Source organism: Ambystoma mexicanum, chromosome 4q (genome assembly GCF_040938575.1).
Source record: "Ambystoma mexicanum isolate Mex_15411 chromosome 4q, UKY_AmexF1_1, whole genome shotgun sequence".
NCBI lineage: Eukaryota > Metazoa > Chordata > Amphibia > Caudata > Ambystomatidae > Ambystoma > Ambystoma mexicanum.
This window is the reverse complement of record NC_090928.1, coordinates 458042388-458063128: the sequence shown is the minus strand read 5'-3', so window position 1 is coordinate 458063128 and position 20741 is coordinate 458042388.

Sequence of the window (20741 nt, the reverse complement as noted above, 5' to 3'; positions counted from 1 at the left end):
TCTGTGATGAGAAGAGACAACAACTGGCTGTCCACTCACAATAAAATCAAACTAAAAATTGCCTCTCTTACACATAAATGCATGAACAATGTGGCACCACTTTACCTCTCAGATAGAATTATCATGAAACCTGTTACCAGAATAAACAGACTTTCGCACACAAACTGCCTCCTGAGCTCTAGATTTAAACTGGTGAGAATTGGAGGTAGCAGTTTCCAGGTCAAGGCAGCTCAACTATGGAACTCGCTACCCTCTGCACTAAGAGTTGAGCACTCGTACCATAAATTCCATCAAAGCCTTATACTGCGGTTCAAAGGCGATTACCTCTAGGTTGTCCCCTTATTCCTAGACTAGCCCACTACTACCGACTGCTGCCAACACTTTACTGACTATTACCTTGTGAACCTCGACGTTCCTATGATCCTATGTGTCTGATTTCAGCCCATATGCCAAATCAAATGTATATATCCTGTACGTATATAATTTGCCTGTGTGTATCTCAATTGCCTTATGTAAATGTACATTTTTATGTGTTACCAAGCTGTGAGTGATCTTTTGCAATGCGCCTGAATACCCACGTTTCTGGTGCGCAATATAAGTAATAAACAAACAAACAAACAAACAAACATGTGTGGATAGGGGAAAAGGGTTGCACTGGTGGCATGATTATGCAGGCATGTAGTTGGCACAGACAGTATACACATTGGGCCTCATTACGACCCTGGCGGAAGACCATGGTGCTATAAGCACCATGGTCCATGCCGGTAAGTTACCGACTCCGCCATGGAGAAAGGGGGAATTACCACCCCATTACAAGGTTGGCGGGGCGGTAATTCCCCCTTCCTCCATGGACCTTCCCCATTCCCATTTTTTCCCAATAGGGCTCAATGGGAATGGGGAAGGCGCTAAGTACGGTGCTGCAAATTGCGGCACCGTACTTAGCACCAAACCAGCCGTTAAGGTCAGGTCCCGCAAACGGACCTCGTAATTAGGCGCTAATAGGTTAACAGCGCCGCAGCCTTTTTACGGCGCCTTTACCCCATTAGCACCTGGGTCGTAATGAGGCCCATTGTCTTATGGGCAATTAAGCCATGTATTGTTCAGAGCCAGTCTAACAGTGTGTTCATACCATTGTAGGTTAAAAGACCAATTTTAAAAACGCGCACATAAGAAAAAGGGTTTAGAAAGACTGCTCTGTGACCGCTCAGAGCGTTCTTTCTAAATCGAACAGTCAGCCCCTGCGACACACACGAGTGCGCGCAGGGGCTGGTAGGCACTCCAGGACCCGGAAGCGGCAAAGAGGGAGAATAGGTAAGTGTGTGTTTGTGTGTGTGTTGGGTGTACGTGTTTGTTTGTGAGTGTGTAATGGTATGGGGGTCTTAGGAGGGGAGGGAGGTACGTTTGGGGGATGAAACCTGCCAATTTGCCGCAAATGGGGAAAGGGAGGATGGGGTTGGAGGGTTGGAGGTGGCGGGGGTGCAGTGTTTGAGGAAATGTCATTTTTTCAATTTTTTTTAGGCTGCCTAAAATCTGCCGAAAAAAACAGTCTTTTGGTTTGGAGACCTACAAAAAAATGAAAGAATTACATAGAACCATTCTTACAGTGCTAATACTGATATAAATTGGGCAAAATATGAGTATCTCAGTATTTTACTATGGCAGAATTAGCATATATTGGACAAAGTATGTTCTTCTAGTAGCAAACCTGGAATATATTGAACACAGCCAGCATCAACAGGTTCTTGCAGTGGCATTCTGGAATATATTATGCATAGCCAGAATGAACATATTTAGAGGACAATGCTGGCACATATTGTTGGAACCTGGCAGCATGATAATATGTTTTACAGGGCAATATTTTTGTGTATATTGTTTAGATAGGCTTTGTGATTTTCTTTGGATTCAGACATGAAAATATATTGCAAAATGATCCAGTGACCTGTTGGTGACCTGGCCCTTGCAGCTCATGTGACATCCATCAAATCCCTGCCACAGCATCCAGTAGCTTGCTGACCACTGCACAGGTCTACATGGACAAGTGCAGGTTCTGTTTGGCCCTGTTAGGGCGTGATAGGTCTTTGCACAACACAGTCTCTCCTTTTACCCCTCCATCCATGTTCCCATCAATGCAGAACTACCACGTGAGCCCCATTTCCTAAATCTGTGCAATCAGTATTATAACCTTCCACCAACGGATGTACCAACTGCATCTTGTTGCATTTCCTGGTCACCCATAATCCTGTGCATCACTACATTGCAATTCGTGGTCACCTAGGACCCCGTGATTACATTTCTAAGTTATATAGAACACTGTGATTTCTTAAATTTGAGTTATTGGATGCCTATCACCATGTAACGTCATCTCTTATTCACCTAGAACCCTTTGATTTTTTACATTGTATTTCTTGGTAAGATAGGGTGCTGAGGCTTTTTAAATTACATTTCTTGATCATTGAGAACCTTGTACCCCAATACACTCTGAACATCACTTCTTGCATATCATGCTCCTGTCAATCCTGTACCTCTTTGTTAGTGTTCTTTCCCTCTCTCTCATGGCCACTTCCAACCTCCTCTATCTTCAATCCTTCCCCCTTGTTCTCTCCCACAGCCTCCCGATTCCCATACTTCATTGACCGTTAAAATGCCAGTCACATTTCTTCTCTCTTTCCCGTTCCACCCAAACCCAACCTTATGTACCCTGCTTGCTTCCCTTCATCTACTCCTCTATCACTGTTCTTCCTACTAACCACACCCTGGGTCTAAGGCACGTCCAATCACTCTGCAAAAAAACTCCTTTCTCACAAATCATTTTGATTCAAATCACCCCAAACTCTTGTTGATGGCTATTGCCGAAACCTGGATTCCCACCCATGGTAGTGCCACCTTCACAGCACTCTATACTGACTTTGCCTCTTTCTCTCACTCCCCTAGTCTCCCCCAAAAAGGTGGTGATGTAGGTCTCTTGATCAGCATAGATACACCATTGGAACCCATTAAACCATCTGACTTAACACCCTCATTCTTTGCGCATATGTCAGACCACCTCTTGTCTACATCCCTATTACTATGCCAATTTGCCACCCACTGGACACCCTCAATGTTTTATTTTCTGATCTTGACCTCTTAGTTGAAATGCTCCCAGCTGATGTCCTTGCAATCTTAATGGGCTAGCTCAACCTCTCCAATATGACTATGGCCAAACTGTTCCAACATGATTCCATTCTTTCTGACAACTCAACTCACTATTCAAGGTAACTGTCTTGATCTTATATTCCTATCTTCCACCCTGATCTCCCCTGCTCCCACAATTGACCCCTCCGCCTCTGACCATTCTCTCACTTCACCAACTCTTTTCCTTCCCCACTCTCCCATTTGCCTCCCTCACCAAATGTATAGTTAAGCCTGACTCAATGGTCCACATCCTCAACCAGGTAAGCATCTTGGCCAAGCTCTCGGTCCTTTATTTTCTCACTCCATTGAACCCACCTTTACCAAATTCAACTCTGCACTGAATACCCCTTTCATTGTTCACTATCCTGCCCACCCATACAGCCCCTCCAATCTAGCCCCTCAACCATTGGTTTTCACTGCCATCCTGCTGCTGAGGGCAACAGAGTTTCACTGCTTACACCATTGGTGTAAAGACTGATCCAAGACTCTTCTTACTTCCTTTAAAACTCTCTAATGACACTGACCACAACTCTTGGCACAGCCGAGCCATCCTATTACACTGATCTTATTTCCTCTCTCCACTTGTGCCCTCGCAAATTATCCATGACCAACCAGGCAATGGTTTCCCCCTAAAGACCACTCCATTTCCTCCTCTCTCTGAACCAATGACTTCTTCTTCTACTTCTCCAATAAAATCAATAAATCAGGGGACATTGTATCCACCTTTCCATCTGTTGCAGTCCCTCCATCATTAGTCCCTCCTCGCATCTTCCCCACATTCTCCTCTCTATCGCGTTGCAATGTCAACTCATGCTGTGCTCCAATTGGTACCTCTGCACAACAATGTTAAGGCATCTTGACTTGTCACCTCTGATTACCTCTATGCCTTTTTCAACCTTTCTCTTTCAACGTGTTGCTTCCCAGCCTGTTACAAAACAGCAAAGGTCATACCACTTTTGTGGAAACCAACTGATGGCTGCCAACAGCACCTCTATTTTAGAGACCTATTGTTATCACTTTACCGCTCTAAAATCCTCAAGAGGGTTGTCTTCAACTGCAAAGTCAACTATGTCGAGGTACACTCATTTGCTGACACCCTACAATCTGGATTCTGGTCCAAACACTACAAAGAGACTGCCTCCTTTCATGTTGCCAGCCCTCTTACCACTGCTAATTAAATTCATCTCTCCTTCATTCTCATCCTCGTAGACATTTCTGCTGCCTTTGACATATTGCATCATCCCCAACTCCATAAAATGCTTCTTTCTCCTTGATTTGAAGTACACTGTAATCCCTAGGACATCCCCTTGAACTGCTCTTTCTCTATCGCATGGGACACCAGCACCTATGCCCCAGCAACCTCTTCCGATGGCCCACTCCTCTTCACCCTACACCGCTTCACCCTCGGTAAACTAATTTCCTCCTTTGGTTTTAATTATCACCTCTTTGCTGAATATAATCTTCTCCTTCCTCTCCTTCACACCTGCTAGTTATGAGTGTAAACAACTGCCTACAGCCACGTACCACTGGATACCTTTATGCTGCCTCATACTGAACTCTTCAAGGATTAAGTCATATTTCTGCCTGCCTCAATGCCAAACCCACTCTCCACTGTCCTGTCTCTTTCCCCCTAACTTACTCAATCCATCACCCAAGGCTCACAACCTTGCAGTTCACTTTGAAAGTGACCTGAAACTCTATCAGTTCAAAATGGCCACTGCTACTGCAGCCTGACTCAACCTCCTAAACATTCGAAAAATATGTGCACGGTGCACTCAACTGAAACATGTATATCTACTCTTCTGCTCTGCAAACTGGACTGCTGGGAACCCTTTCCTGCCCTTGGAACGGGTGATAACGCCATATTACTTAGTTTCCTAATTGTTCTGAATTTGAACTGTAAAAAGTGCCATTACAATCCATTATATAAAAAACATTTTAAAAAAATATACGGAATGTTATACAAATGGCTTGAATTTCATGTATAAGTTAACAATTACAATACTTCATTGCAAGGAAAGTATCTGATTCTGGGAAATCTATTTCAGTTATTTCAAACAAAATACAATAAGTACATGCAGTAGTAAAACAAATAAGAATAGATATTAGTAGAAACATGTTAAATAGTAAGTGTTATGAATATAGTTAATTTTCACATTTCAATGGACAATTCTCCTTATTGTAATAACACTGCATGAACTAATAATTTTCTAAATTACATGTTTTACAACAAATTAATTGCATATAAAAGAATGTACATGCCCATTTGTATTGTGATACTATATTATCTAATAATTAGAAGTTTGGTTAATATGCTAAATAAATCAGTTCCTTATACTACATAATTAATTTTGTAGAAAAGAAATGAAGATTAGAAAGTAAATGCTTAATTATAGTCATTTCAATGACATTACAAATATTTTTAGTGATTTCTTTTGAAAATAAATTTTGAATTTGTATTCCAATATAACAGATTACCGTCCAAAGTATAAAAATGCCTTCATAGTATTCTTCTTTGTTAAAATGTCTGTATGTACTTAAAATTATATACCACACTTTACATTTAAAGAAACAAGGGCAGAAAGCATTGTACTGTATAAGTATGAAATGTCCACATTATCTTATGTTAACAAACAGAGTTGTCATATTTCAAAATGTAGGTAATAAAACCAGTAATGTCAGTGATATCATGCACGATTGAACTAGTGATGTCATGTATGATTTAATTAGTGATTTCAACAGTTATGTCATCAGGGATGGCTTCTGTGATTTCATCACTGTGGTCATACGCTGTGCAACAGGGGGGGCATATTTAAGGTGGGCTTGCTCGAAATGCAATTGCTGAATTTCAAAGGTTTCGTTGCTATGTGTTTTTCACATTATACCCGATCACCTCAACTCTCTCAAAACTAAAGATTTTTCACTGAAGTTCAAGGGTTTTGTTATACTATGTTGGGTGTCCTGACCCACGTTTGAGCTATCATGCTGCAACATTTGGTGCTGTGGGCTTAGAAAATCCAAGAGGGCCAAAAAGCCCACAAGTGTGCCAGAATCCAGGAGAACCACGCAGTTGGTGCGCACACCAAAATGGTTACCTAACTTGCCACCCACCAGTGTAAAGAAAGATCTTTGTTAACAAAATCCACTGTTACTGATGTCAAAAAGTTGCTGAAATCGTGAGTCATTGGACCACTTTAAAGATTCAACCCTTTTGTGGGGTTCCACATAACCATTTTACTGTAAGGAGCCCCATCAAAACAATGTTAAGCAAGGATTTACTACCATGTAAGAACCATTCCTGTTTGGAATGCATTAATCGAAGAAAAATCCCAAAAATGGTTGCATTACCAGTACTCACCACTATCAGAAAGCCGGCGTTTTAAAACAACACCAGACTTTTTTTTTTGTGTAAAACTGAATAAATGAACCCAAAGCATGCCAAAGAAAGACTTACTGAGGGGTGGATACAATGTAAAGTTATATTCTGAAGTGACTTGAAGGTTTATAACAAGACTGGCTGAGCTGTGGATTTCAGCAGTTTAAGTAAATTTGGACTGAAAGACACTAAAAATCTAAATGTTTAAAAGAAATGAGTGACCTACTTTTGAATTTCACATAGGTTGCAATTGTTTAAATGTCATAGTTTGAAACTTAGAATCAGCATACTAGCTGCATATGTAAAAAATGGTTAGTTTTATTTGAATGCAGAAAATTGGGTAACCAAAAGTGACATTAGCTGGGGCCTGGCTTAAGGAACTGAATTCTGCCCACCAGCTACCCCCGACAGGAGTTGAGACTTGCACAACTGCTGTGTTCCCAGGCCTACCTGCCTTTTGCTGTTCCCACCCAAAAGGGATATGACACTTCTCTGATTGAATTACCAAGGGACTGCTAGAGACTAAACATAGGACCCAGGCAGAGGGTTTATTGAAGTGGCCATAAATGGCTTCCCCTTGAACAATGGGCCTTCCAGGGCCCAGGCAGATGGTTTATTGCAGGGGTAATAAAAATGGCTTCCTCTTGGCAGAAACTGGGAGGGGGAGAAACTGGAGACAGAGGCTGAGCTTGAAGAAAGTGGAAAGACTGGGTTCTGTACCATGTGACCTGAAAAGACACACCCCTGTAGCCAGAATATGGTTTTAGAAAAAGATGAATAACTCATAGTACGGACTTGTCATAATTATTTAAAAGATACCATAATTCTTGTGATTTTTCTGCCCACATTTTAAGAGGTTTTTAGAACCGGCGGCATGATCTGGGGGCAAGCTAGCAGTTAAGAGGGTATTACTTAAAATGTATGCATGTTAAAAATCTGACACTTCATCAAGTAATGTCCATACTCCTTGCGCACATGTGTATAAATTTGGGGTAATGTCCGATATTACGAAACCTTTTCTGTATTGCATTTTCATTCAACATTACATCCATCTGAACTTATATAAAGCATTCTCTACCACCTTATTCTTCTGTTCCTATTCACAAGTGTGCTAGTGCCAGACTATCCATTATTGATTACTGCTCAGATTCAGTGTGATATTCAATTTTTAAATTATTATAAAGTGTGATATATATATATATCTATTGTTTAAATTATCAAATAAACCTTTTAACTTGCAAAACAGAACTACTTCTTGGCTCAGTGGGGTCAGGGGGATTCCAAGAGAGGGGTGTTATATAGGGGTAGTCATCCAGAACGCATGAACTGTACATAACGATATATCAATAAGGGTTTCAATTCAGTATCCCAGACTAGGCATTGACTTAGCTGTAGTGTTGAATTGAATCCTCTTACAAATTGGGGGCTCGTCCGGGATGTTTGGGTTAGATCTACCATTTGTGCAGATTAATACAGCGTGCCAGCTGACCAGATACACATATCCGGTCGGATCACCACGCTGTGTTACGCTGTAAAGCACTCCTCAAAGGAACGCTCTAAGGAAAAGGTCTGTTTTGCAAAAATAAAATACAAACTTCTGTAAGTCAGGAAGGAACTCAAATTCCAGAATGACGACCTTAGTAGACATGAAAATAGCCAGAGAGCACTTCTTACATAAGTTATTTGTGAGAGGTGAGTGGACTCACCAGGACCGCATGGTCTGGTTGCAGGCCATCACGCAACAGGTCACGGAAACAGGGTCAGATACATGGAGAGATCAGGGTCCCTTACATGTGGCCCTGAGTGAACTATACATGGCTCCTAAAGCTAAGGATGAACAAGACAAGATGGTTAGGATAGCGGCATACCTGTACCTATACATGGGAGACATGCAGGATAAATGTACTGAAAGCCAAGATCTGGCGAATAAGCGACAGATGGCGTTAGAGAAGGTCCAATCTGACCTGGTCTCTTCTGAGCAGAGGCTGCAGGGGAGCCAGGAGTCAGAAAATGAGAGTAGACAGCACATCATTAAAATAAAGAGGGATATGGACATCCTGCAACAGGAAAGGGCTGACCAGGATACCAGATTTCTGGCCTTGCAGAAGGAGTACCAAGAAGGTTTGGACTCCCTACTACAGAGCCAGAAAAAGCTGGAGCAACAGTTAGACTTCAATAGGGCATGTGCTGAGCAGGTAGTCACCCTGCAAAGCCACCTAGATAGGGAGAAGGCAGAGAGCAATAAACTGATTTTGAAAGACCTGGATACCCAGGCAGAGTTTGATGAAGAACGCCAGAAAGCTGGTGCCTTTCAAAGGCAGAGGGACGACCTGGCGGCACAGATGCAGGCTCTTAGTCAGGAAAGGGATACCTTAGGCCAGGAAGTCTGCCACTTAAAAAGGAAATTGGAAGAAAATCACCTGGCCCACCAGGGACTGGGTGACCTCCAAAAAGAACACCAGGACTTGCTAGAGCACACCAGGAGGGTGGAGGATGCTCTGGCAAGACAGGAGCAGGCCAATAGGGACACAGCTCAGGAGGTGACCCTCCTGCAGCAAAGACTGGCCCAGTGCTCCTGGACCAATCAGGAAACGCAGAGAGAGAATGAGGCTCTCTGCCAGCACAATGAAAGGCTCCAACAACAGGTAGCGATGCAGGAGAGACTGATAGAGTCTAGTAAGGCCTTAACTGAGGAACTGAAGGCGCAGGCTCTTGTATTGCAACAGGGAGCAGGGGCGGATAGAGATGAGGTTCGCTGGGAAAGTGAAACTCCTGAGCATAACCCCAGGAGCCCTAGTACCAGAGGCCTTTATCTCTCTCAGTCCCTGGACTCTGCCACCCCCATGTCCCCTGGCGCACATGAGCACAGGGCCACAGGGATGGCAGATTACTATCCAGCCAGAAGCATGGGGCTCATAGGCCAGTACCACCCAGGAATGGAGGGGCGGGCATCCGGGTATGGGCACCCAAGCACAGTGCAATTTAGTGGGGAACCCCAGGAGAGTAGGCCTATTAAGGGCATCCTGAAAACCTCTGCCCAGTTAGGTCAGTGGGGGGGGTACCCATCAAATCCTGGCAGCAAAGAGGAATCTGAAGACTCCTCTGAACGGTACAGGACACAGGAGACCAGGTCCCCACATTCTGCCAGCCATTCCCAGGCTCGCAGAATCCGGGAAAACCTGGAAGATCAGACAGGAACCTCTGGGAGCAGTGCCTCTGAGTCAGAGGACGAATGGACAAGGGTTACCCGAACCAAAAAGGCCAATAAGGCAAAAAGGGCCTTGATTAAGGACCCATTGAAACAGATTAAGGCAATCAGGAGTGTCATCACGCCTTATAATAAGAACGCCAAGTACTCTGTTTGGGAACACTTGGAGCTCTATAAGCAAATGATGGAGACTTTTCATTTGAAGGACAGCCAAAGCTGTATCCAATATGTAAAGTGGACATTCTCCCCAGAGTACTCCAGTTTCTTTGCAGGGCTGGAGGACCAAAATCATTCCAGGTGGTCCACCTATAGGGCGGCCATATTAAAACATTTTTCTGTTCACAGAAATCCCCAAGAGGCTCGCAAGGCAGCCTACAATTTGCAGTGTGGAGAGGATCAGGCCCCACAAGAGTTTGTGCAAGAACTGAAACGCGCCTTTGCCCAGACCACCAGAAGGGTGCGCACAGACAGCACAGAATTTGTCAATACATTTTTCCATGCCTTGCCCAAATATATAATGACCCAGCTCGTGAGAGATTTTCATGAGAAAAGATCTTTAGACTGGGTCATCGAACAGGCTACCCGGATCTATGAGGTGCAGAAGCCCATAGAAAATAAAAGCAATACCCAGAAAAATCCCAAAACCAACAGCACCCCTGCTGCTGCCAAGGTGGCAGAGGTAAAGGTCACCCCCATTTTGGATTTGGAGATGGGGGGGCCTAAAAACCTACCTGCACCTAATAATGCTAGGCCCAGAAGATCCTCGGGCCAGTCACAGACAGGGAGCCAAGGAGGCAGCCCCACAAATGGGGTCCCTCACTCTCCTGATTATGTAAGTCCCCGTTACAAGGGAAATCGACCCATCCTGGGTTATGTGTGGACTCCTCCAGCCCAAGGGGGGAGATCCAGCCAAGAACCTAACCCAGGGAACTTTCCTCCTAACTTCCCACCGGAGGGCAGAAATTCTCAGAATCCTGGGCAGAACTTTTTCCCCAGGTATCCACCCAATTTCCAGCCCCAAAATCCTCCACCCTTCTTTCCCCAATTCCCTGAGCCGAGACAACCGAATCCGGGAGAGGGGAGGCCAAGGGTGGAGGGGTATCCAAATCTTCCCAACCAGGGGTACTACCAAAGAAGGGATAGCTACCCTTCCCGGGATCAGCCCAGGGGAGAAAACAGGGCCCCGTATCAGCGTGAGTGGGTTTCCCAGTTAGAGCGCCAGGTTCAAAACATGGCGCGGGATCTGGGTCACATACTGAGGGCTCATCAGAACCCTCAGATCGGCATGCCGGCGCAGAACACACCCAACTCTGGACCTGGTGCTCCAGAAAAATGACAGGTGCAGCACCCCGATAACTCACCGGTTCCCAGGGAGGAGGCACAAAGGGAAGGGGGTGTAAAGCCTTGGAGGAAGCTTCCTTCCTCACTTGTAAACAGCCCCTGGAAACCCAGGAACCAGAAACAAAATCTCTTGCCCCTGAAAGTCTGCCTCCTGAGGAGCAGAGGGGGGGTAGGAGAAACAAAAGACCCAAACAGACTCAGTTTGAGGAGGAGGTACAGATCTTCCAATTTGAGGGAGAGGGATCCTCAGAAGATCCTGGGAAAAGGATCTTCTCCTTCAGAGATGGGGGAACTCCTCCCAAGGAAAAATGGGCCCCAAGGGATTCCAATCTAGACTGGGGAGATATGGAGACTGAGCTACCGCCGCCCATCATCTCATCCCAGAACCCACAATACCAAAATCCCCTGGTTCAAACCCATCCTGATGACTGCCTCCAAAAAGGGGGGGGCGGCCCAGAACCGGAGCCAGGGGAACCCACAATGGCTCTGATCTCCAGCTGCCAACTTTTTCTTTCAGATTCCCAAGGCTCTCCACAGAATTCTGCCCAAATCTCTTCGCTAGCGATGTCCAAAACCAGAAAGTTAGCCCACCATTGTCCAAAAATGTGCATTATCTGTGCCCCCTTGAGGAGAAGGAGGGAAGATACTATGCCCCGGTACAAGTACAGGGGCAGGGTACAATTTTTGCGCTGGTGGACACGGGATCTCAAGCTACCCTTCTGTCCAGAAGGGCCTTTGACAAACTGAATGCAGGAAGGGGAGAGAATTACCAAATTCCTCTCACCTCTCTTCCTGGACAACTGCAGAACTTTGACGGGAAGGAAATTCCCGTTGAGGGGACTGCAGACTTGGACATTAAGATCGGGTGACACAAGTTGAAACACCCGGTCATAGTAGTGACTCCAGAGGGCACCCCTTGTTTACTAGGGAATGAGCTCCTGAGAAGGTTGTCACCCCTAATAGATTGTGTAAACAAGGTCCTCTGGACCAGACTAGCCGACCCATGAAATTAAAACAGAGTGTCAACCATGTTAGTTTAAACGGCACCTGCCACATGGTTGAACAAAAATCTGACCAAGTAAAATTTCACTTCCAGAATAGCCAAATTCCAGACGTGACGGTAATAGCAGTTGGACAACAGACTGGTGATGGAGGGTCCTCTCTATTTCTGAAAATCAACCTTCCTTCCAGTCTAAAGTGGTACTCCACGCTGGAAGGAAACACTCTGAGATTCTATACTAATCCACAATCAGAAACTCCCACTCCTATAGTCCAGAAAGATGTGAAATCAGCTCAGAGCCTGGCTGATATTCAGCAAATTGGAGAGCAGTTGTTCATCCCTGTCCAGTTAAATGATGGGAAGGACTCTGTTCTCGCTCGAGTGTGTGTGAACAACGGTAAGAGCTTCATCAGCGAAGCCATGTTCCGCCAACTCCCAAAAGATCCAGCCATTCCCACATTCAAACTGATAGACAAATGGGAAATGGACCTGGAAGCACCTAATTCCAAACAGCTCCTGCCAAGCAGGTGTATGCTCAAAATCTCCATTGGCAACAAGAGCATAGTCCACAATTGTTGGGTCGTGTGAGACGTCACTGCCGCTTTTTACTTAGGCAGTGACATTCTCAATCGCTTTGTCATTAGTTTGGACCTAATAAACTTCAAAGCTTGGTCCCGATTAGCGGATAATCCCATGGGCTTTGATGATCCAGGAAAAGCATTTAGGTCAGCTCAATTGCTACCTTATGCAGTTGAAATTCAGATTAAAGAGGAAGTCACCATCCCAGAAAGGACCCGACAATTCTCCCTGGAAGTGAAAGTTAAAAGAGGACAACATTTGCAAAACCCTGATGCTTATATACATCTAAATGCTTCTCTCCAACAGCAAGGGTTGGGGGTAAACCCAACTCCATTAGTCAACATAGAACATGACACCATTCTAATAGAGGTGGATAACAGCGACTTAAAGAGTATTACTCTAGCCGCAGGCACCATTATTGGAATGGCGGTTGATGACCAACATTTTTCCATCGATTTAGGAAATGAACTGTTAGGACCAATCCCCAAGGACTGTTTTGACAGTGACAGTGATGACAATACAACACCAGACAGGATTATTACCCGGCATGGGGGGAACTTCCTGGTGTACACTTCTTGCCCTTATGGTAAGGAAGATGTGACTTTTGACTTCAGGAGGGATGAGGTGATTTTCCAGGTCCATGAGTGCTGCCTGTCCCACCTGAAGCCTCCAGTCCAAATCAACACTCTGACCAGAGACTTCTCCACCCAGCTGGAGGAGGCCGCTGAAATAGCCAAACCAGAAGTCTTTCTAGGCTTCAGGCAGATGGCGGAAGAGAGAGTCAACCTAGCTGATGCCTGAGTGACTCTGGAACAAAATCAAAAGTTGAAACAAGTTTTCTTGGATTTCCAAGATCTCTTTGCGGTAGACTCATATGACTGTGGTCGCACTGACATCCACACAACAACAATCCCCACGGACCCTGGCATGACTCCTGTGTTTGTGAAGCAATATCGCTTGCCTCTCGCATCAATGGAGTCCCTTACTGAAATAATTAGGAACCTGGAGTCCCGGGGAATAATCCGCCCAGTCCACAGCACTTTCAATAATCCGGTGCTGGGAATATTGAAGCCAAACGGCCAGTGGAGACTCTGCGCCGACCTTAGGGAGCTCAACAAACGGGTCCATACTTCCCGATGGCCTCTTCCCTACATTGACCAAGGGCTGGCCCAGATCCAGGGGTCACAGGTATTCACTGCAATAGACCTGACCAATGGATACTGGACTGTGCCTGTCAGTAGGGAGGACCAATACAAGCTGGCTTTTACCTTTGGGGGCAGCAAAATACATGGACCCGGACTCCCTTCGGATTCCTCAACTCCGGCAATGAATTCAACATTTTCCTACATAAGGCCATGCCCGACCTGGGTGCGAGGGGTAACCTGGCTTATGTAGATGATGTCCTCATCAAAAGTTCATCTGTGGAGGAACACATAGCGGAGATCCATTATGTTCTGACGCAGTTGAGGGCCGCCGGAGCAAAACTTTCCTTTCAGAAAGCACAGTGGTGTAGAATCTGTGTTAATTTCTTGGGGCATGAGATTACTCCTCAGGGTCTCTGTCCCCAGGAAAAGAAAGTGGAAGCACTTCAAAAACTGAAAGACCCCACAACTCTGCGGGAACTAAGGAGCCTCCTTGGACTGACTAATTACAGCAGAAAGTTCATTGAGGGCTACGCAGAGATCACCAGACCCCTGATTCATCTCTTGAAGGGGGGGGGTCAAGTGGGAATGGGGTCCAGAACAAGCCGAGGCAGTAAGACAACACAAAAGAAGCCTCTCACAAGCGCCCTGCCTAGCTTACCCTGTCAGAAACAAGGAGTTCTTCCTGGAGACGGGGTTCTCTAATACGTGCTTGACGGCAGTATTATACCAAAAGCATGACAAGGTCAATAAAGTAATCTCCTATGCGAGCAAAACCTTATCCTCTGTGGAGGAAAAATTCAACGATTGTGAGAAGGCACTCCTGGCAACGGTGTGGGCATTGAAGAATTACCGCCCGTTTATCCAGGGGGAACACATCATAGTGGAGACTCCACACCAGCCTCTGCAATATCTCCAAAGTGACAGAATCCGAGCCGGGAATGTGAGTAATTCCCGAATTAATTCCTGGATTCTGTCAATGCAAGGCTTTCCTGTGGAGGTCAGATATGGCCAAAACAAGAAGAGTACCCTCGCGCACGGTCTGGCTGACTTGCATGATTGTGCCAGAGAAAACTGTCTCGAGGACGAAAGTCTAAAAATCAAGGACAACACGGAGGCATACCTTAATTCCCACACAAAGTCTTTGAAGAAGACAAGTGTGAGGGAATGCCCACTGTCTATGTGGATGGATGCTCTTACCATGTTGACAACAACGGGGAGAAAGAACTGGTGGCCGGCGTAGGGAATGCATGGGTGAATGAGTCCCCAGAACCCTCCGCTGGATACAAAATTGGTCCCCGAAGTAGTCAGGTGGCAGAATTGATGGCTGTGCATCAGGCCATCCTCACTGCTGTCGAACATCAACTCCACGAACTGGTCATAATCACAGATTCGGATTATGTACGGAACGGGTTCGTGGAGCACCTGGTTAATTGGAAAACCAGAGGCATGTTATGTGCTAACAACAAACCCTTGAAACATGGGAAGTTGATCCAAAACATTGATGATCTGGTCACCTCGAATGAGATGACCATCTATTGGAAAAAGATCAAGGGTCATTCCAAAGTAGAGGGACCAGACAAAACTGGAAATGACTTAGCTGATCAGCTGGCCAAAACCGGGCCATCCAAGGGGATCTAATTGAGATTGAGTCCCTGTTGGGGGAAATCCAGGTCACTGCTATCACTAGGTCCCAGACTAATGCTCACAATGATCTTTCCATTGCCCAATGGAGCAAGGAGACCCCTGATGCTGATTTGATTACAGCTCAGAAGGGGGATCCAATAATTGGTAAATTTTACCAGCACCTTGAGGACCCTGAGAACTTTCCCCTGACGGATACCGATTACATTGGGAAAGAGGACCTCAGGGTGTTAATGAAATGTCCAAAAATGTTCCGGATCCAAGACGGTTTGCTGGTAAGGAAATCCAAAGCTGGCCACGATCAGTGGGTGGTTCCTACACCATTCCGAAGCCTGATGTTAAGTCACGCCCATGATGCGGCCACCGCCGGTCATAGGGGGTTTCCAACAACATTGGAAATCTTAAGAGAGGTTGCATACTGGCCACACATGGGGCAGGACCTCGACCAATACTTGAAGGGGTGTCTTGTGTGTGCACAATTTCAGCCATCATCCCTCACGCACCGTGCGCCTCTCCAAAAGAGGGGGATGACACTGCCATGGTCAGATTTACAAATCGACTTTGTAGGCCCCGTGATTCGCTCTGCTAGGGGGAATAAGTACATGTTGACTGTGACATGCTTGTTTACCAAGTGGGTGGAATGTCTCCCAGCCCCAAATTGCAAGGCAGAAACCTCAGCTGCCTTGATGATTAACCACATCTTTTCCCATTTCGGTCTACCTCAAAGGATTGAGTCAGACAGGGGTAGCCACTTCACCAGTGAAGTAATGACAAAGATGTGGGAGATACTGGGGGTCAAAAGGAAGTGTCATATTGCTTACCGGCCAGCTTCTTCTGGGGCAGTAGAGAGATATAACCGAACCATTGTCAGCATATTAAAGAAGTTTGTGGCAGATTCTGGGCCAAGTTGGGATATCCGATTACCTCTGGTCCTAATGGCCATCAGATCTACCCCTTCATCTGCAACCAAAATGTCACCATTTGAGTTGATGACTGGGCGCAAGATGGTGCTTCCTCAGCATTTGCTCTACAGGACCCAAGAGCAGACACTGATAAATGCCTCCACAACTCATGAGTATGTGGAGAATTTAAGGAAACACCTTCAACATGCTTTTGCTTATGCTCAGCGGAATCTAGAAAGATCAGCTGATAGCATGAAGACCCACTATGACCTGAAAACCTCCAGGAAGGAATATCAGGTGGGGGACCGGGTCTATCTATACAATTTCCAAAGGAACCAGGCCAAGCAGCGAAAATGTTTGCCTACATGGAAGGGACCCTTTGAGATTATAGACAAAATCTCCCCTGTGGCCTACAAGATCCGCATCCCCAAAGGCGGTTTGGCAGAGGGGGAAGACAAGTGGGTCCACATAAACCAGTTGAAGTGTTGCCATCCCAGGCACACTCTGCAACAACTGGAGGAATCCTCTGGAATCCTAGAGGGTACTGTCTCAGATTAATTCAGTTATAACTTAAAATATCCTACATATCGCCTATCAAATTCTGAGTTTCTCAATGTGGGTGTTTTCGTTTTTGAATGCAAAAAAGAAATGTGCATGTTCATATGTTTTGACTATAAATTTATATGCCACCCCACTATATCAATGGTGGGGAGAAATGTCCATGAATAGGTATTGCCGCTCTTCCTTTGTCGTCCTAGGAGAAGGAAAACCTGCAGGCTGGCCAAGGAGGACGATCCGGAGACTGGGAGCAGAGACGCAAGGGGCCCAGGGTACCGCCCAATATTCCCATCAGGACCGGCGAGGAGGACCGATCGATCAGTACCGGATGGAGGAAAAGATGCTGAACTGTGCCATTTGCAGAATTGGAAGAAGATTATGCGGACAGACCAGTGCGTGGGTAAAAACCCTTGTGCACCCGACTCCCCATCGACTCAAATTCAAAGGGCAGTCACGTGGGGGGATCTGTTGGGTGTCCTGACCCATGTTTGAGCTATCATGCTGCAACATTTGGTGCTGTGGGCTTAGAAAATCCAAGATGGCCAAAAAGCCCACAAGTGCGCCAGAATCCAGGAGAACCACGCAGTTGGTGCGCACACCAAAATGGTTACCTAACTTGCCACCCACCAGTGTAAAGAAAGATCTTTGTTAACAAAATCCACTGTTACTGATGTCAAAAAGTTGCTGAAATCGTGACTCATTGGACCACTTTAAAGATTCAACCCTTTTGTGGGGTTCCACATAACCATTTTACTTTAAGGAGCCCCATCAAAACAATGTTAAGCAAGGATTTACTACCATGTAAGAACCATTCCTGTTTGGAATGCATTAATCCAAGAAAAATCCCAAAAATGGTTGCATTACCAGTACTCACCAGTATCAGAAAGCCGGCGTTTTAAAACAACACCAGACTTTTTTTTGTGTAAAACTGAATAAATGAACCCAAAGCATGCCAAAGAAAGACTTACTGAGGGGTGGATACAAAGTAAAGTTATATTCTGAAGTGACTTGAAGGTTTATAACAAGACTGGCTGAGCTGTGGATTTCAGCAGTTTAAGTACATTTGGACTGAAAGACACTAAAAATCTAAATGTTTAAAAGAAATGAGTGACCTACTTTTGAATGTCACATAGGTTGCAATTGTTTAAATGTCATAGTTTGAAACTTAGAATCAGCATACTAGCTGCATATGTAAAAAATGGTTAGTTTTATTTGAATGCAGAAAATTGGGTAACCAAAAGTGACATTAGCTGGGCCCTGGCTTAAGGAACTGAATTGTGCCCACCAGCTACCCCCGACAGGAGTTGAGACTTGCACAACTGCTGTGTTCCCAGGCCTACCTGCCTTTTGCTGTTCCCACCCAAAAGGGATATGACACTTCTCTGATTGAATTACCAAGGGACTGCTAGAGACTAAACATAGGACCCAGGCAGAGGGTTTATTGAAGTGGCCATAAATGGCTTCCACTTGAACAATGGGCCTTCCAGGGCCCAGGCAGATGGTTTATTGCAGGGGTAATAAAATGGCTTCATCTTGGCAGAAACTGGGAGGGGGAGAAACTGGAGACAGAGGCTGAGCTTGAAGAAAGTGGAAAGACTGGGTTCTGTACCATGTGACCTGAAAAGACACACCCCTGTAGCCAGAATATGGTTTTAGAAAAAGATGAATAACTCATAGTACGGACTTGTCATAATTATTTAAATGATACCATAATTCTTGTGATTTTTCTGCCCACATTTTAAGAGGTTTTTAGAACCGGTGGCATGATTTGGGGGCAAGCTAGCAGTTAAGAGGGTATTACTTAAAATGTATGCATGTTAAAAATCTGACACTTCATCAAGTAATGTCCATACTCCTTGCGCACATGTGTATCAATTTGGGGTAATGTCCGATATTACGAAACCAGTTAAAAAGTGCAAATGTTGCCATTTCTGAATGCAAGCTCCCTGGAAGAGCAGATTTGGACAGGGTATACCTCCTGTGAGATGTGATGGGTGCATGTAATTTTAAACAAATGTGTACCTGTGCAAATATGTCTTTTGGGTCAAAATATAGATTGTGTGCAATTTGACAGGGGTGGGTTCTCTGTATCATAAACAGACCTCATCATGATGACACTTCATTTCATTCCCCCAATCAAGGAGAAGAGGATGAAGTGGCCAATGACAAGTGGAGAGGGGTAGGGCCTAGGAAGCTAGCCTTTCCACCCATTTTCAAAACACATAAAAGCAGACAGTCAGGACAGATAGGGACATTCTATTCCATCTGCTGCGGGGCGCTCTGCCGGGAAAATCCATACTTTACCTCCATCAACCTCCAGAGAGCCAACATAGAGACTTCAATCTATCCACCTTCAGAGACCAAGACTTTACTTCAGAATTTGTAGCAGAGGTCAACTACAAGCTAAATCCCTCTTTAGCAGGCCTCAAATCATTGCCATTATCACAGCCAGGCGAGCTGTTTGAATTCTTTGCAAGAACTCTTGCCATTTGCCAGAGAGCAGTGTTGTATCCAGAGGGAGACCAGCTGAACCGGAGACCGCTGTATCCGGACCCACAGACCTGATCAGAACCAGAGACCCAGACCAGCAGAGCAGAGCTGACCCAGACGCTGTGCACAGAGACCGTCCGTGGCGAGTGAAGAAAACCTGACCAGATCCGTGGCGAGGCCCATTCTATTTCTAAATATATTGTGAGTACCTAGCAGAACTGTGCAGAACCAATCTCTTAGTTAAAATAATATAATTCAATCTATTTTAATCTAAGTAGAACTGCCTCCTAACTGTCACCTGTCATTTGCAAAGCTGTCACCTGTCATTTCTAGTTGCTAGCTGTCACTTGTGACTTTGAACTTTAAAATTTCAAATCTGAAAAACGACCTTTACCCTATCGCTCATATCTCCGTGACCGTTTGTCTTAGAGACTTGCAGTAACTTTCCTCTGAAAGCTGGGAATCTTGGCTTTCCTATGGACCTAGAACCGCATTCTTACCCCCTATACCTTTGCCGCAATCGCGAAAAAACGCACTCGCGAATTTGCCGCGATTTGCAAATTTCTCCACATGTGAAAACAGCAGATTCCTTGCTTTCCTTGCTAAAAATTCGTTTGCCTCTTAAGAACCATCCCTGAATCATTGCTAGAGTGAGCCTGGACTAATATTAACTAGATACCACTCACCCTGAACCTCCAGAGGGAATTAAAATCATTTTAGCACATTTTCCAATATATTGCTATCACATATAAAAGCATTTTGGGGCCTGTGTTTCAAACTTCTGTAGTCTAAGCTTGCTGGGGTGAACTGAATTACATTTGTTTGCATTTCTGAGAACTGTGTGCTTTCCTTCCATTTCCTTGCATTGCATAAAGGGGGGAGGGGATTGCCAGAGAAAAGTGATTACATTGTTTTGTTGAAATCATATTGAGTATTTTCTGTATTGCATTTTCATTCAACATTACATCCATCTGAACTTATATAAAGCATTCTCTACCACCTTATTCTTCTGTTCCTATTCACAAGTGTGCTAGTGCCAGACTATCCATTATTGATTACTGCTCAGATTCAGTGTGATATTCAATTATTAAATTATTATAAAGTGTGATATATATATCTATTGTTTAAATTATCAAATAAACCTTTTCACTTGCAAAACAGAACTACTTCTTGGCTCAGTGGGGTCAGGGGGATTCCAAGAGAGGGGTGTTATATAGGGGTAGTCATCCAGAACGCATGAACTGGACATAAAGATATATCAATAAGGGTTTCCATTCAGTATCCCAGACTAGGCATTGACTTAGCTGTAGTGTTGAATTGAATCCTCTTA